Source organism: Physcomitrium patens, chromosome 13 (genome assembly GCF_059467195.1).
Source record: "Physcomitrium patens ecotype Gransden chromosome 13, ASM5946719v1, whole genome shotgun sequence".
NCBI lineage: Eukaryota > Viridiplantae > Streptophyta > Bryopsida > Funariales > Funariaceae > Physcomitrium > Physcomitrium patens.
The window spans coordinates 363,794-381,788 of record NC_143422.1 but is presented as its reverse complement, the minus strand read 5'-3'; positions in this window follow the sequence as shown (position 1 = coordinate 381,788).

Below are 17,995 nucleotides of genomic sequence, written 5' to 3'. Positions count from 1 at the left end.
TAAAAAAATCTTTAAATTATTCAATATTAGATCTTATCATTCAACAAAAGATGGAAACCATGATAATGCTAAACCAGAAAGAAGTATACCAATGAATCTAACTTGTGATCTTGAAGTTGGATAGCTTTGGAGTTGAAGTTCAATCACAAGGTATAATTGATTAATAAATCGTCAAAACTTGGATTTTGGGCCATCAAACTTTTTAGACAAGGTAATTTTTGGTGCTCTAGTATTGGAAGGATGTTCTATCATAGGAGAAGGGACATGATTGGATGTAGATGTTGAAGTAGCTTCAATCATATCTATGTCTTTACTTCTTGCCAATCTTGTTGCTCCTTATCATAGTAAACTAAGTTTATGCATTGTAAGCATTAATTCCCTCAATTACTCTTGCATTTATGCCATTATACTCTTCATTTCAAGAAGCTTTGTTATAATAACAATTAAAAAATAAATATCTAATATTGCTCAAGATAAGTAAAAGTTGAGACTAAAGAACAAAGAAGATACTAAAAACAATATTAGTTTAGAAGAAGGTAATCTGTAACTTCTAATATGCTAATGTCTTATCAAGAAAAAAGAATAATCCACTCTTAATCAAGAGAAGATAAAGCTTTAATATTATAAATATACTCTTTTCAATCTCTCAAAGATATGAATTGAAAGAAGATGCATAAATTTGAAAAATCTATGTCAAAAGAAAAATAAAAAAATAGAAATAAGATATGTGTATATTAAAAAGAAATTAGAATGGCTATTTTTAAATGAATAAGAAACTAGAGACTCTTAAATCTAGATTAGAAAAAAAAAAAAATTGACAAGAGTGAAGAAGACTTCACTCTTGCCTCTATATATACTATCTAACTTAAAGTTATGTGGTGATCTTCTATAAGATTTTTAATATGTGTTGACTTTGCAAAATACATGTCTTAGCTTACAAGGCAAGTTTTCTATATATAAGCCACATAATTAGCTTGTTCTTCAAGCTACGAATATGTGTGGCATATGGCCAACTTATTGACCATGTTTTCAACCTAAAAAGTCAATTAAAGATACTTATAAAGTCAAATCAATGTCTATATAGCTTCTAAGAAGCTTCTATAGAAGATATTCTCGAATTGACCTACTTTTACATATTATTATCTAAATCATATAAGTAATTATTGGTTTACATGTATATGTTTGTGACACTTAATCTTTATTGTTTTTTGTACATGTGTATTATGTCCAAAAGATTGACAGTAGATACAAAATCAATACCTTTATTTTGAGTGCTTATATCTCATTCATGAAAACTCCAAATCTCAAAAAAATTATACCAAAACCATAGCCAAAAATCAAAATTTATTGATCATAGCCTCTTAAATTTGAATGATCTCAAAAGAGTTATATTCATCTCTAATAAGGCCTTGAGCAATCTCTTTGAAGCTTATTGGATAAGCCTTTTGGCTAATAATAATAGAAATTTTTATCATCCATTTCTATTCATCCATATGGATGTCCTAGCTACTCTTTTTGCTACCAAAATCCCTCTCTAATCTTTTTTTTAATAAAAATTTACATAATACATATCCTAAATACCAAATAAAAAAAACAACATAAGTTTTGAAGAATCACTAATGTCTAATAAAGGTGATTCTAAATATATAAAATTATTATTAATATAAAATCAACTTCAATAATAGTAATTTTAAACTAATCACTTCAAAGTAATAATTTAACTATATTTTGTGACTAACTAAAATCTAATAATGTGGCTCTCAGCACATTATATAGTAAATTATTTATTGAATATATATATGTGCATCATTTTCACATAGTAGTCAAACCTTAATATGACATTGTGGCCAAATTCAACACCATTAGACTGGGGCAATAATGGACTTAGAAATATATCAAATAGATGTTATGACAATTTTTTTAAATAAGAGACTAGAAGAAGACATCTATATAGATCAACCTCAAGGATTTATTAAAGAAGAAAAATAATACCTTGTTTATAAATTGAAAAAATCTTTGTATACGCTCAAGCAAACATTAAAGGCATGGTATCAACGAATTAACACATTTTAATTGGATGATGGATTTGAAAGAAATAAGATTCGTCATTCCATGTATGTAATGTAAATAAGTAAGTTTATATTGATTGTTATCTTCTATATTTATGATTTGGTCACCTTAACTAATGAAATAGGATCAGTCTATCTTCAAAATCTAAGACTCTTTTAATATATAGCCACATAAAATCTCATCACAAAGTAAAAAAAAATAGATCGTAATAAAATTAAATAGAATTAAATAAAATAGAATATAAAAAATAAAAATATAAAAATAAAAATAAAATAAAATAAAATTGAACATGAAGGTACAAAACCAAATTTTATTAAGAGAGAAAGTCCAAAGTTATACTTCACCAGATGCCTAAAAAGCCCTAGCCATTCCTATTTATACTTTGTTCCATCACCTTGGACTTTCTAAAATATACTTGGATGATGAAATTTATTCAGATAACCATCTTAAATTCTTTCTAAAAGGTTCTATCATAGGCCCTATCTAGATAATCATCTTAAGTCTTTTTTAAAAGGTTCTACGATGGATTCTAACTAGATAACCATCCTAAGCTCTTTTTAGAATGTTCCACAATGGATCCTATATGGTCGACTAACCTAGCCCTAATTCTAGAAACTTCCATAACTTCTCAAGCATGGTTCAAATTATCTATCATTTTGTGTCAATAATACAAATATCTTATCTATATCATATTGTAGTTAATTTTTTTTATTAATGCAAAACATCCTCATTTTCTTCTTGATCATATTTCTAAATTATCTCTTGACAATATGTGAGGTTCTGTGCAGGTTCTTAAATTGTATCATAGATGGGATAACCTTTTTGAAGAACTTTGTACTGAAGTTGTAGATGTCTACTACCATAGTGTCAAAGTAGAGAGAATTTGCTTCAAGAAAGTACTAGGCTCCTGATTGTCACTAATTACTTAATCAAATTTAGAGATAAAAAGACCAAGTTTATATATATATATATATATATATATATATATATATATATATATGTGTCACTTTTAGAAGCAATTTTTGGAACAATTACAATAAATATATAAGTCTTAAGTTCCCAAAAACATCCAAAATATGATAAAAAAAACTCTAAATTCTTATATATCCTAATCAGATATTATTCTTAAACTTCAAAAACTCATATCTTTTAATTGAACTATTCAAATATACTCAAATTTTACATGAATTATTGACGTATTTTTAAAAACTACCATAATAAATTTCAACTACAAATTCCTTGTGGATCTTAAGATATCACCAAAATCTTATCAGTAGCTTCAAATCCTAGTTTTTATATACTCATGTGTAATTTTCTTCATATCTCACAAACTAAATATTCAAATACCATAATATTCTTATGTTTAGTTTTTTAATACATTAATCTACCTTTTATAAAAGGTTTGAGTCAAAAAATCATCTGAAAAAGTAAGATATGGCTCCAACCATTACTATGAACAAAATCACTCACTTACTATCTTCGATTTGGATGCATTGACTTCAACTCTCTATAATTTCTTTATCCAAAATTCAAATGTAAAATTTCTTTTTTAAAATATGTAATTCATAAAATTACTATTTCAATTACATCTTTCAATTTTCAAAAATTACGATAAAACTCCTCATATGCTCAAAAGAGCAATAGTATATCTTAAAATAATACCTTAACTTCAAATGGCTATAACTTCACCCTAACTCCAAACTCACTAATGTTTGCATCTAAATTATAGTTCAAATTTTAAACCTTACAACTCTAGCTTTTGATTTTCAAATGCTTTCTTAAATCACTAAAAAAAATTCTTCTTATGGTTATAGACCTCTTCCTAAAAGCCTATTTGGCATGGCTTTCGACCAATAGAAATAAAGATCTCCATCCCTTGCCATCATCCGACTATGCCTTGCTTTCATTCCTCTCAATAAGCTTCATATTAGTTTAGATTTTCATCTGTAGGCTCTAATCTCTTCCAAAGGCTTCATACTAAATATTTAGGTTCTATAATTTTTTTAATGCCATAATCAAAATAGATAAAATTCAAAATAAAGATTCTTATATCCACTATCTTTAAATCAATCTATTAGAAATTTTAACAGATACCAAGACTTATAAACATAAAATATGTTCAAACTAATTTTTACATACTATAAGTAATTATAATACAATAATGGTGAAGGTAGCAATGCTCCAAAATGTTGTCTATTTCATATTCTTGTTGATCATAAACTATAACTAGTAGTAATGGTAGTTGGTGTCAATCAAAAAAGTGCTTTGACTTGTTATGAAATTCCTTCAATTACAAAATATAGAAGACTAGATGGATTCAAATATGTGGCAAAAGCTCAAAGTGATATACAACATCAAAAATATAAAAATTCATAAAAGTATTCAAAAAAGTCTAAGCTATTAAGGTGCCAATTTACAGATTTGGATTGATGTAGCAAGTCGCAAGTTGGCATTGGAGAATAATACTTGATCACCCTCCTAAAAGATCTTATATTGTTAATGGCTATCCGCATATTACTTTTCTTAATTCTAAGCAATAAAGAGGCTATGTTGTACTTCTTGTAAGGCCATTAAAAGCCATTGTATAAACTCCTCTATTATCAGATCGTTGGTGTCTATAGGACAATAGAAAATTACTGACATAATTAGATGTTGATCAATATTAAGAAAAAATGGTGAATGAGTAGTACTTACTTAAATACTATCATTGTAAGAAAACTCGAACAATGTCAAGTATTCATCTCAATCATTATGATAAACTATCACAAATACCCGTGGCATATCTTCTAAGGCCTAATTTATACACTTTTTTTCCACTTGTTTAAAGATAGAAGACTATAGACATGGCAAGTTATATATCCAATAACTTCAATAAAGCTTATCAAAAGCTTCTTGTGAAGTGTTGATCCTAATTTGAAATAATGACATGAGATAATTGATGGTGATAAAAGATAATATCAAAAAAGATCTCTACAAGTGCTGAGGTATCAATATCCAAGTATACCATGGCCAAGTGAAGTTGCTTCAAGAGTTGATTCATAAAGACAAAAAAGTGGTATAATTATAATGCATTTGTGGCAAACAAATAATCAAATCCATAGTCACTTACTTCTAACATGTTGTAAATAGTAGAATTTATTGTAATAAATTAAGAGATACTATATTGCATATTTTATTATGTTGATATGACTTACAAGAGTATTCACAAGGTTCAATATCACAATCCAAACTTATTCAAAATAATTTCCTTAAAATTTGTTCTAAAATCTTTTCTTGCCTTAGATGTCCAAATAATGGGATGTCATGTCTCTCTTGAAGTATGCACATCTGGAATATAGCTTTGTCAGTTCATCTTCCACTTACTCTCTTTGTGGTTTTTATATATCTATATATATATATATATATTCAATTACTGATCTCCAGCTTACCTATTATATTTAGTTTCTCAATTCATCACACAGAATTTAATATCTTGGCTTACGACTATCACAATCTTGCACTCCAAACTAACTTCTCAATATTCAAAAACTATCCTTTATTCTTCAACAACAAGGAAACAAAAAGAGATAGCATCAAGTTTGCCCCAACTTAAAACTATCACAGTCTGGCCCCAATCTTTCTTTCTTCAACCTCTTTAGTCTACCAAAAGATGGATCATCGGCCAACAGATTCCAAAGATTATGATCCTTTGAATTCTTAACTATTTGTTCCACTAACAATCAATTGTTACCAACTAAACTACCTAACTATAAGTCTAATTCTCAAGGTTATCAATAACCAATCAGTAACTTACGACAAAGTTTATCTATATATTCTACATAGCCCAACTCCTATGTGTGCAGCGTCCTTACAAACATTATTTAGCCTCAACTTATAAAGACGTAGCAGCATTGGCTTCTTTTGTCAGTGGCGTTGGCTTACCACCCTTTGAAATGGTGACCTTCTCCTCTTTATATCTTCGTCGTCCGCCTCGATGTTCAAGGGTTCTCCATCCAAACGCCTGTTAGATCTTTATTCAATAAACCAAATTTCTGTACATAAGACTTAAATCAAGTAATTTGGTTGTCGCACTCTTCCAACATCTTCTGCCATTCTTTTGTCGGTTTCAAAGGTATCTCTGAAGGTGTTGTGACTAAAACTGGCGTGTTGGTCCACACTAAATTATTGGCTTCCTTTGCCAATGTGGCTAGTTTAGTCTGCAACATTGCAACCTCTACTTGCAGCTGTTCTTGCCATTCCTTCCAATTGATCTCCATCCTTACTTTCTTAGATACCATATTCGTCATCTTCTCTTTTTCTGCCATCCACTTTTTCTTAACCACAAAAGAAAATATAATGCCTATCAAGAGCCCTTCTCCTATTTTTTACTATAGTCTAATCAATTGGATCGACTCTCCTTTATTTTCCATGATTTTTCATGATGAAATATCCTATCCTCATCATTATTTATTCTCCCCCTTCCTTCTTTAAAAGAAAACCCATCCCGAGTTTATATATAGTAAAGTTTAAGCCAATTGCCATTGATCCGTGTCATAAATTTAGTACCCATAAAATTGTCCAATTATACGGAACCATTTGGAAATCCGTCAATAACTTGATATGGCCCATGCCATCAAACTTGAAATTTTCCTGGAAAATTTTTAATCGACTATCATAAAGAAGTGCCAAATCATTTGGCATAAAAGCCTTTGATCTAAGCTTACTATCATAATGAATCATCCTTCGTTTTTGTGTAGTTTCCATGATTATTAATGCATTGGCTCTAGTTTCATCCAATTTTTCCAATTCTTCTAAACGATGTCGTAATGAATCATGATCTCCCAATCTAGTATCTATAGCAATTTGTAAACCTTGGACTTTCAATTCAATACATAATATAGCTTGCTAGCCATAAACTAATTGAAAAGAGGTAGCATTAGTAGTAACTTTATATGCAATATGGTATGCCCATGAAGCTGTGAACAACTTAGTGTCTCAATCTATTTCCACTCCTGAAACTATTTTTGTTAAGATTTTACATAAAATTCCATTAGTCTTTTCCATTTGTCGATTGGCTCTAGGAAGATAAGGTGTAGTCTTTTGATGTTTAATCTTGTATTTAGTTGTGATTGCTTCAATTGTAGTATTTATAAAATGAGTTTTTCGATCACTAACCAATTTTTGTAGACAACTGAATCGTATAATAATATTTTCATACAAAAAGGTTGCTACTTTACTTGCACTATGAATTTTTGTAGCTACGGCTTGAGTCCATTTTTTTACGTAATCCGTCGCTACTAGTATATACCATTTTTGTCTATTTCTCGAGGCTGGTATAATTGGTCCCACAAAATCAATTTTCTATTTTTCAAAAGGTACTTGAGCCAAAATTGGTACTAATGGTATTGCTGAAATTCCAGTAGGTCAACCCATTCTTTGACATAGGTCACAATGATGGACAAATTGATAGGCATTAGCAAACATTATTGGCCACCAATGACTAGCCTGTAAAGCTTTACGAGCCATACTGTCTCTCGTAAAATATCCACAACAAATGTATAAGTAGCAACCTTCTAATATAATATGTATTTTTGTTTGATAAATACAACATCGCAAAACTCCATCCTTGCCTTGTTTATATAAAACTTCACCAATCATCGTATAAAGTGCACATTTTAATATTAAGTGTCATTTAAGTTTTTCATTAAAATTGAGTAGAAAGGTTTGAAATATCAAATATTGAATTCTTTTACTATACTTTAGAGTAATTATATCTACTGCAAATAGTTCAACATTGGATAGTGCATCGTTAATGGGTTCATTACCCAATATATTGGATAACTGAGATAAATAGTCTGCATTGGAATGTGATTTTTCCGGTCTTACTTGAATAGTAAAGTCAAATTATTACAAGAGTAAAATCCATCGTGCAATATAACCACTCAATTGAGGCTTATTAATCATATATTTTAAAGCATCATGGTCAACATGGAAAACAAATCTATAACTAAGAAGATAATGTCAAAACTTTTGTACAGAATAAATCATCCCCATTGCTTCTCTTTTAGTTGTTGTATAATTTTTTTTAGCTACTATCAATTAATGACTTGCATAATAAATAGGGTGATCAAAACCTCGGTCATCTTTTTGGCTTAACATAGAACCAATCGCGATATTAGATACATCCACATAAACTTAGAATGGTATTGTCCAACAAGGCGCCACCAATATTGGTACTAAAACCAATTTTTGTTTGAATGTTTCAAATGCAATTGTACATTCGTTTGTCTAAAATGGACTGGTCCTATTGGTTGGTAGTTTCTTCATGAGATCTGTCAACGAAAGGCATATAACTATGAATAGATAGATAAATCACCGATAATAATTAACATGGCCGACAAATGCTCAAATATCCGTAATAGTGTTTGGTTGCTTTAATTCTACTATAATCTTTATTTTATCTAGATCTGAGCAATGCCTGCCATCGAAACTATATGATCCAACAGTTTACCAAAAGACACACCAAATTGATACTTTTTTAAATTTAAAGAAATTCCATATTTAGAATATTGAACTAGACATTTTAAATGCTTGGCCCTCATACTAAATGTACAAAAATCATCTAGAAATATTTCCATTGATATTTGTAGATAACCTTGGAATGCTTACATCATTATCATTTGAAAGGTAACTGGTACATTACAAAGCCCAAACGACATAATCTTATAGGCAAAGGTCCCCCAATCCATAATAAAAGTAGATTTTTACTAGACTTCTTTTATAATTTTAACTTGATTACAACTAGAGAATCTATCAAGAAATAAATAACATTCATGTCTAGCGACAATATCTAATATACTATCCGTGAATGGTAAAGAAAATAATCCTTCTTGGAAGCCGTATTTAATTTGCAAAAATCTTGACAGATGCAAATTTTTTCATTCTTTTTTGGTACTATAATAATTAGTGAAAACCATTCACTAAAAAGAATCGGATAGATAAATCCAACCTCCAAGAATTTATCTAGTTCTTCTTTTACCATAAGTGAGTATTTTGGATTAAGTTGATATTGTCTTTGGCATACCGGTGTAGCGTTTTCTTCCAATATTATTTGATGCTCACAAACTTTAGTTGAAATTCCTTTCAAATCTGTATATGACCATGCGAAAGTAGTTTTATGCGTTAAGAAATAATCCACCCAAATTTCTTTCTCCTTGCCTTTTATATCGTCATAAATCTAAATGATTTGGGAGGCCTCCCCTGTACCTAAATTAATTGGTTGACATTGTGGAATTTTAGAAGTCTCTGGACTAATGTTCTCTTCAATTTCAGAAACTTTCATAAAATCTGACACATTAGAACTTTCCAACTCCAGTTCCATAGTACTAACATGATTAACATCCCGTCTATTCATCCAATATGTAATCATATGATCGGAATTGTCAATAATATTTGGATAGACTAAGTACTCTCCCGGTCCCCTACACTGGTATTTCATTCTAATATGCTCAACAAATTACCTTGTATTAGCATAAATTAGGTTAGATGCACCAAATTCTTCTATAGACTCATCTTCACAATCCGACATGAATTTTGAACTGGCAACTTGAATTTCTCCGTAATATTGGACATGACACATTTGAAACACAATTTTATCATTACCTTTCTCAATTGTCAATGTACCACGGTCTTAGTCATTTTGAGCTTTAGCTTAAAATAACTACGATCGTCCCAATAAAATTAAATATAATAATATAGAGCTTCACAACCAAAAAATAATATAATCAATTTTATAGGCTATCTTTGCAATTATTATATCAATACTTCGTAAAATATCCATAGATTTAATTTGATTAGAGTTAGCCATTCTCAAAACCACTGTAGTAGGCAATAAGTGATCCAAAGCCAACTCCTCCATTGTAGCGGCATTCATAAGATTTATACTAGATCCTCTGTCTACTTGAACTCTCGATAATAACACTCCATCAATTGAGACATCAATTGTAGGTGCACCTAGATTAGGATTCAAACTTACTTCTCGAATTTCTTTATATTGAGATCCACGACTAATTAATGAGGAATTTAAGATAGTTCGGCACTCAGGTGCTACCGCCAATAGTTGCTTCATAGAGATCATGGACTGTATGGTGCCTATATCTTTTAGAATATCATATAGTTCTGTATTAGTAGTAATTTCGAAAGTCCATTTTTTCTTCCCAGTCCTTGACATCGATGCAGGTAAATTGGTTTTCTCTAAATTAAAAATTGATAAAGCTATAGGAACTAAATTTGACGGAGCCTGTAAAATTGGTTCTTTTTATAGGTAAGATTGTTCACTCAATTGGACTAAGATTGGTTCCTTGAAATTCGGTAGTCAACCAAATATATTGACAAGATTTAATGGAGAGGGTTGAACCACGTCTAATATTGGATTTTTACTCAAAATTTATATTGGATTACTTTTGCTTGATAATAGTCCATCATGATTTACAAGATCTAGTTCTTTCAATATTTGAATTGGTCCTTTATCTCTTTGTTGACTTCTTGTAGAGACAACTTAAACCACATTCATTCGATGAATTGGTAATTGTTGTGTCCCGTTAATTTTTTCTTCTACAATTTATACAGTCGATTATATCTTCTAATCATGATTATTAAGGATAAATAGAACATTGCATTGATAATAAAAATGACCCGATTGCATGCAATTTCTACATACTAGAGCATATTCATCTATAAACCTTAGATTAGGACATTCATTAGCATAATGACCAATTTTCCAGCACCGATAGCAACGTAGTGGTTTTCGGCCCATACTGTTAGGTAATCTTGGAGTCTCTATTAGAATATATCTACTAGGCCGATCCCAGGTAGCCACAGTAAATGATCTGAGTTGATCAGTTGCTACTAGTCAAGAAATGGAGTACTGAATTGGTATAATTTGGAGATTATCCTTTGATTATTTCTATTGTTTTGTATATTTGTTCTATAAATCGAATTATAATTAGTATTTTAAAACTTTCTAAAGCCACAATTAGGTCGATTTGGATGATTATTATTCTAACCACCCATATTTCTAGTCTGTACTTGATTAACATCCCATTGAATTGGCTTTATTAATGTCTGGTTATTAAATTGTTGTTGCCTTTGTAAATGCCAATAGTTTTGGATAGGGTGCTTTCCTATACAAAATGTACATTGAACACCCGTTTGTTTAGGTGATGGACATTCCATATCAAAATGACCTTGTCTCTTACAATTATTACACCATATATTAGATCTCATATTAAAATGCTTATGTCATTTTTCCTTATCTTTAGCCAAATTTACGGCCAATTCTTCCATCTTCTTTATTAGATTTAATAACAAGGCTTTGTTTGGATCTTTAATAGTCGTATTTGTGAACAACTCTGATTGTTGATAGGTTAGCAATGTAAAATAAGGTGTGATTGTTGTTGGCGCTATTGCTTGGAGTGGGGTAGCATTAATTGATTTTTGTAACATAACATTCTTCATGTTGGAGGCAACCATTTGTGGATAATTAACCATTGACACATTTTTTGATTATATTAGGACCCAGCTATAATAGGACTCTATTGATTCCTCCGCAAATATCTTACTATTCATAAAACTTTATCTAAACTAATCTTCAAATCCAATTGGTCTAAAATGGGATAGGAAGGCATTCCTCAAGGCCTCTCAATTAAAAAATCTATCCATTGATTGCCGATTATACCATTCAAAAGCTATATCTTTTAAAGTTGCTAGCAATCATCTCAACCAAATCTCTTTAGTTCTATCATTATTAGCCATGTAAGTTGTCAAGAATTGAGATATATAGTGATCGAGATTAGAGCCCGGCCAACCACTAAAAGTAGGTAATAGTGCCACACTTTTAGTGTGGTCTCCTACTACTTCCATTTGTATCGCAATTGGTACTTCTCGCACTCTCGTGACTATTGGTCTTATTACTAGTCTCCTTGATATTTGAATTTGAATTTTTCTTCTTTTGATTTTACTTGGACATATAATTCCTTTTTGTCGTTCCCATAGGAGATTTCTTATGCATAATTGCTTTTATCTTTCTTTCGCTTGTCAATTAATTCTTTAATAATCCTCTCCTTTAAGATTATCACTCATAAGCTTTCATTCTTTTTTATAAAATCAATACTGCCTTGAATTATAACTCACATATTTGTAATCCTAAAATTGATTCTTCTAACGTTTTCATTCAACATATAATTCCATCTTCCATACAATCAATTTCTAATATTTCATATTGTTATCATTTCCCCGATAGCGGCACCAAAATATTGTTTTTATTGCGTTCAAGCTTCAATATACCAATGCAATTGAACTAATAGAGGTGGATTTGAATACAGAGAAAGATTGGTCATATGAATTGAATTTTTTAGTGTTACAATTGACTGTACTCTGGCTATCTGAAATCGATTATCAAACTACAAAACACCAAGGCTTACTACTTCCATCTTAATTCAACACATAATCCCTTTTATGACTATCAATTCAACAATACTTCTATATTCTTATCAGTTCATCTTCTACTTACTCTCTTTATATTTTATATATATATTCAATTACTGATTTCCATTTTACTTAATGTATTCAGTTTCTCAATTCATCACACTGAATTCAATATCTTCACTTAATACAACATAATTTGATAATCTCAAATCTCAAGGTCACAGATTTTTTCCAAAACGGCCAATATAAAGTCATATTCCACAATATTCTAATCATAGTTTCAATAATACTTCTCTCAATCACAATTCTTTATAAGAAAATAGTAAAAGCAAAGAAAACAAAGAAGTAGCACCAAGCTCATCTTGGCTTACAACTATCACAGTCTAGCCCCAATCTTCTTTTCTTCAACTTCTTTATCCTACTAAAAGATGGACCGTTGAGGAATGCCTTCCTATTTCATTTTAGACCAATTGGATTTGAAGATCAGCTTAGATAAAGTTTTATGAATAGCAAGATATTTGTGGAAGAATCAGTAGAGTCCTATTATGGTTGGATCATGGATATACTTCATAAATGATCAAATAATCAAATACCAGATACGTTTATATTGTCAATATTAATTAACGGTTTGCATCCACCAAAATTAAAAATGTTTATAAAAGACGCTCGACCAGCTACGATACAAGCATCATTGGAATGAATAAAGGTGTAGGAAGAATGTCAATATGCCTAATTGTTAACAGTAGGGGCCACGATGATTCCAAGTTCAATAAGCCAACAAATATAATCAAAAAATGTGTCAATGGTTAATTATCCACAAATGGTTGCCTCCAACATGAAGAATGTTATGTTACAAAAATCAATTAATGCTACCCCACTCCAAGCAATAGCGCCAACAACAATCACATCTTATTTTACATTGCCAACCTATCAACAATCAGAGTTGTTCACAAATACGACTATTAAAGATCCAAACAAAGCCTTGTTATTAAATCTAATAAAGAAGATGGAAGAATTGGCCGTAAATTTGGCTAAAGATAAGGAAAAATGACATAAGCATTTTAATATGAGATCTAATATATGGTGTAATAATTGTAAGAGACAAGGTCATTTTGATATGGAATGTCCATCACCTAAACAAACGGGTGTTCAATGTACATTTTGTATAGGAAAGCACCCTATCCAAAACTATTGGCATTTACAAAGGCAACAACAATTTAATAACCAGACATTAATAAAGCCAATTCAATGGGATGTTAATTAAGTGCAGACTAGAAATATGGGTGGTTAGAATAATAATCATCCAAATCGACCTAATTGTGGCTTTGGAAAGTTTTAAAATACTAATTATAATTCGATTTATAAAACAAATATACAAAATAATAGAAATAATCAAAGGATAATCTCCAAATTATACCAATTCAGTACTCCATTTCTTGACTAGTAGCAACTGATCAACTCTGATCATTTACTGTGGCTACCTGGGATCGGCCTAGTAGATATATTCCAATAGAGACTCCAAGATTACCTAACGGTATGGGCCGAAAACCACTATGTTGCTATCGGTGCTGGCAAATTGGTCATTATGCTAATGAATGTCCTAATCTAAGGTTTATAGACAAATATGCTCCAGTATGTAGAAATTGCATGCAATCGGGTCATTTTCATTATCAATACAATGTTCCATTTATCCCTAATAATCATGATCAGAAGATATAATCGACTATATAAATTATAGGAGAAAAAAATAACGGGACACAACAATCACTAATTCATTAGGTAGAAGTAGTCCAAGTTGTCCATACAAGAAGTCAGCAAAAGGAAAAAGGACCAATTTAATATTTGAATGATCTAGAAACGAAGGACCAATTGGACCCAATTATGAAGACATTCAATCTAGGTCCTAAAATAGGTCCCTTACTCAATATAAGACTTGACTCGGTTGTGCAACCCAATGAGGTACCGATTATAGAGGACTCGATTCCATATCAAGCTACTCCGTTCTCTACATAATTTTAGAAAACATCATTCTATTGAAAGATCCTCTTAGAGGTATGAATTCCAAAGAACCAATATCAGTCCAATTGAGAGAATAATCTTACCCAATGAAAGAACCAATTTTATAGGCTCTGTCAAATTTAATTCTAATAGCTTTACCAAGTTCTAATTTAGAGAAAACCATTTTACCAACATTGGTGTCTAGGACTGGAAAGAAGAAATGGATATTAGAAATTACTACTTATACAGAACCATATGATATTCTAAAAGATTTAGGCACCATACAAGCTATGATTTCTATGAAGCAACTATTGGTGGTAGCACTTAAGGGCCAAACTATCTTGAATTCTTCATTAATTCATCGCAGATCTCGAAATAAAGAAATCTGAGAAGTAAGTTTGAATTTCGATTTGGGTGCACCAAGGATTGATGTCTCAATTGTTGGAGTGTTATTATCAAGAGTGCAAGTAGATGGAGGATCTAGTATAAATCTTATGAATTCCAATACAATGGAGGAATTGGGTTTGGATCACTTATTGCCTACTACAATGGTTTTGAGAATAGCTAACTCCAGTTGAATTAAATCTATAGATATTTTATGAAGTATTGATATAGTAATTGTATGGATTTCCTACAAATTTGATTATATTATTTTTTGATTGCAAAGCTCTATATTATTATATCTAGTTTTATTTCGATGACAGTGGTTGTATCAAGCCAAAGCTCGAAATGACTGGAGCCATTATATATTGACAATTGGAAAAGGTAATGATAAAATTGTGCTTCAAATGTACCCTGTCTAATATCACAGAAAAATTCAAGTTGCCAGTTCAAAATTCATGTCAAATTTTGAAGATGAGTCTATAAAAGAAGAAATTGGTGCATCTAACCTAATTTATACTGATACAAGGTAAGTTGTCGAATACACTAGAAAGAAATACTGGTGCAGGGGACTAGGAGAGTACTTAATTCCTCCAAATATTTTTGACGATTCTAATCACATGGTCGTATATGGATTTGAAAGGAATTCCAGTTGAAATTTGTCAGCATTGAATTATATTAGAGGAGATCACTACACTAGTATGCCAAAGATAACATTGACTTAATCCAAAATACTCACTTATGGTAAAAGAAGAATTGGATAAACTCTTGGACGTTGGATTTATCTATCCGGTTTCTTTCAGTGAATGAATTTTATCAATTGTTATGATACTAAAAAAAATGGAAAAAATCGCATTTGTCAAGATTTCCAAAAATTAAATGTGGCTATCAAGAAGGATTATTTTTCTTTTCCATTCACCGATAGTATATTGGATGCCATTGCTGGACATGAATGTTATTCATTTCTTGATGGATTCTCTGATTATAATCAAGTTAAGATTGTAAAAGAAGACTTGTTAAAAATTACTTTTACTACGGATTGAGGGACCTTTGCATATAAGGTTATGCCATTTGGACTTTGTAATGCACCAGCTACATTTCAAAGGATAATGATGTAAGTATTCCAGGATTATCTACGAATTTCAATGGAAATATTTTTAGATGATTTTCGTACATTTAGTACCAGAGCCAGGCATTTAGAATATCTAGGTCAATATTTGAATCAATATACCAAATATAGAATTTCTTTAAATTCAAAAAAATACCAATTCGGTATGCCTTCTTCTAAATTGTTGGATCATATAGTTTCGATGGCAGGCATTGCTACAGATCTAGATAAAATAAAGATTATAATAGAATTAAAGCAACCAAACTCTATTACGGGTGTTTGAGCATTTGTCGGCCATGTAAGTTATTGTCGGCAATTTATCTATCTATTCGTAGTTATATACCTTTTGTTGACAAATCTCTTGAAGAAACCACCAACCGATGGGACCAATCCATTTTGGACAAAAAAATGTACAATTGCATTCAAAACATTGAAACAAAAATTGATTTTAGCACCAATATTGGTGGTGCCTTGTTGGACAAAACCATTTCAAGTTTATGTGGATGCATCTAATGGCATGATTGGTTCTATGCTAAGCCAGAAAGATGATTGGGGTTTTGATCACCCTATTTATTATGTAAGTTGTCAATTAGTAGCAGCTGAAAGAAATTATACAACAACCAAAAGAGAAGCATTGGAGATGATTTATTCCATACAAAAGTTTCGACATTATCTTCTTGGTTATAAATTTGTTTTCCATGTTGACTATGATGCTTTAAAATATATGATTAATAAGCCTCAATTGAGTGGTTGTCTTACACAATGGATTTTACTCTTATAGAAATTTAACTTTACTATTCAAGTAAGACCAAAAAAATCACATTCCAATGCAAACCATTTATCTCGATTATTTAATATATTGGATAATGAATCCTTTAACGATGCACTATTTGATGCAGAACTGTTTGCGGTAGATGTAATTACTTCGAAGTATAGTGAAATAATTCAATTCTTGACATTTCAAACCTTCTCACCCAATTTCAATGAAAAGCTTAAACAACGTTTAATATTAAAATTTATACCTTATACAATGATTGGTGAAGCTTTATATAAAGAAAGCAAGTATCACGGCCATAATCATGTAAGCTAATAATTACATATGGAAATAGATAGAAGTAAGTAAAAGTAGATAAAAGTAAGTTAATTCTATAATATTTAATATAGAAGCTTCTTAGAAACTTCCTAGATGCTGCTTTGACTTCATAGGTGTCTTTAATTGACTTTTTGGATTAGAAACGTGGTCAACAAGTTGGCCATGTGCCACACATGTTGTTAGCTTGAAGATCAAGCTAACTATGTGGCCCACACGTAGAAAAACTTGCCTTGTAAGTCAAGGCATGTGTCCTACAAAGTCAACACATATTAAAGGTCCTATAGAACGTCGCCACCTAGCCTCTAATTAGATAGTATATATAGAAACAAGAGTGAAGACTTCTTCACTCTTGTCAACTCCTTTCTTGCTTCTAATCTAGTTTCAAGGGTCTCTAGTTTTCTTGTCTTTTGGCAATAGCCATTCGAGTTTCTATTTCAATATATATACTTATTTATATATATTTCGTTACCTCTCTTTGAGTGAAGGCTCACTTGTTTGAATTATTTTTTCATCGAGTTCTTGTCCTTGACAGATTGAGAAGAGTGTACTTACAATATCAGAGCTTTGTTTTTCTTGAGTAAGAGTGGATTACCCCTTTCTCTTAACAAGGCATAAGCGTATTAGAAGTTTGCGGATTACCCACTTCTAAACTGATATTGTTCTTAGTATCTTCTTTGTTATCAAGTCTTTCTTTTCTTTTGTCTTGAACAGTATCAAACAAATTTTTTCTTCTTATTGTCATTATGGCAGAGCTTGTTGAAATGAAAAGTGCAATGGCACAAATGCAAGAGCAAATGAGGGAGTTAATGCTTGCGATGCATCAACTCAATTCACCAACACAGGAAAGAACAAGAATAGCAGAAAGTGGAGATATAGAGATG